This window comes from Odontomachus brunneus, unplaced genomic scaffold (assembly GCF_010583005.1).
Source record: "Odontomachus brunneus isolate Ranch 3 - 2012 unplaced genomic scaffold, Obru_v1 Obru_scaffold_090, whole genome shotgun sequence".
NCBI lineage: Eukaryota > Metazoa > Arthropoda > Insecta > Hymenoptera > Formicidae > Odontomachus > Odontomachus brunneus.
In genome coordinates, this window is record NW_022639540.1 from 15,845 (window position 1) to 18,072 (window position 2,228).

Here is a 2,228-nt window from a genome sequence, read left to right on the forward strand (position 1 = left end):
GTGCGAAAATAATATATTGTATATATTATTTTCTTAAATACAGATATAAATAAAAAGGATTGTGATTGTCATATACCAATAATTTCAAGACTACAAAAGATAAAAGGATGGATAATAGCAGATATCACAATAGACATAATGATGATAATTGTCTTGATAGACATAATAATATTAACGACATTGTATGCTCTACACTCCGTCAATTACAAATTTTCTAATTTTTTTAAGTAAGTACAATTTGCAATAATCGCAACATTAATAATTTGTTATCTTTAATTTAATTTATTCACTAATTTTAATATTTATAAATTATTAATTTTTTGCACAGCATTTTATACCATGCAATCGGTGAATTTTATTCATATATAATACATAAAATACCTGCAAAATGCAAGGATCCTAATAAACTTACCGAATACGAGTTAACAGAAAGAGTAAGTAAAATATACTTTGTAAAAAAAAATATATATATATATTCTTTACATCATTATTATATTTCCAACTTATAAAAAATTGCAAAATAAATTATACATGTTTGTCATATTTTTCAATTTCTACAGATCTAAACGATCTTACTGAAATATTGTTATCCATAACATCTAAGGCTCCTAGCCTCTCGTATTTTCTATCTCCTTTTAATTACGTCAGAAGCGAGAAAACGCATGCTAAAAATTCTTGCGAAATATGTTGAAATAAAAAGATATATCTATAAAGTGATACTTGCAATCGATTAAATAAATTTGAGATATTCCGTGCGTTTCTTTTTCGCTTTAATAATCAGTAATTTGTCGTAAATTAACGTGACATACCCCTAACAGCACAGATATCCAAGGAACATTCAGAGTACATCCTAAGCAAATCCTATGGACATTTCTTCGTCCTCAGGACATCCTTTGAACGTCCTGAGGAGATCTTGTGCTGTCTTTATTTTCTCAATCTATTTCTTCGCATTCAGGTTAATTTACAATAAATTATTGTAATTTATTGATTGTTAGAACAAAAGGAGAGTGCACAGAATATCTTACAAATTTGTTTCATCGATTGCAAGTGTTACTTTATGGATATATTTTTTTATTTTAACGTATTTCACAAGAATTTTTAGCATGCATTTTCTCGCTTCTGACATCATTAAAAAGAGATAGACAATGCGAGGGGAGGGGGCCAGGAGCCTTAAAAGTTATATTATTAATATTAATATAAATATATGTTAATATTATGTTTATATTTATGTTTATAAAATTCTTTTTACTATTTTATTCTTCTATTTCTGGTGAACATTCCACTAAACCTTCAGCTTTTCCCGAGGACATTTTTTACTATGTAGCAATTCTTTTAATTATACTACATATATATCATATTTACACATGCACACACAAACATTATATAATTATGTACAGATCATATTAGTGATCATATATACTAATAACAATCTACCTTTTACAGGAGTATTCTTCTAGGAAATTACAGAGGAACTTACCAATGATATTTAATTATAAAAAATTATATAAGTATTTAAACTCACAAGAACTAAACCAATGTGAACTAAAGGGTATATTACTCTTTTTATGTACACTTATATTTCATTACATGTTATATTTATCTTATAAGGACTTAAAATAGAGAGAAATTATCAATGAAAGCTTCAATAAATTTTAAAGATTTTAAATTAAATCGAATTTTTTATTAAATTTTCCAATAATTATTGAAAATCTGTTTTTACTGTGTTATTAGAATCTAAATTTTATTTAAACTAAAATTTATTGAAGATTTCTACAAGAATAAAGTTGGAGTTCATTAAATAGTCACAATTGTGAGCTACTGCTTAAGGATTTGCATGATAATCGCTTATGACAGGAGCCGAAACAACAGTACACAATGTAAGTATTGTTCCTTTATTATACTCTTATTTGATAAATAAGTATGCAGTAAAGATACATTTTTCCTAAACCTTTGTTGCAATGTGATGTCGAAGGTCTCACATATTGTTGCTTCGGCTCTTATCATAACGAATTAGCGTACAGGCTCGTGAGAAGTGACACAATCGTGACTATTTAATGCGCTCCTAACTTCACCCATAAAAAGTTTCAATATTTATTTAAAAAGTCAAAACATTTACTACAAAAATATTCTGTTTTTATAAAATTTTTTCTGAAAGATATAAAAAAAAAACTAATCAGACAGTAGCATGTCATGTAATTATAATTGACACTATAAGAATAATTTTTATA

The 2,228-nt window shown here is 26.3% G+C and overlaps 1 protein-coding gene across 2 annotated transcripts in view; it reads left to right on the forward strand.

Moving 5' to 3' along the window:
• The window catches only part of LOC116848128 (STAM-binding protein), a 9,146-nt gene that overhangs the window by 6,618 nt on the left and 300 nt on the right, over window positions 1-2,228 (forward strand). The gene's annotated exons all lie outside the window — the stretch shown is intronic.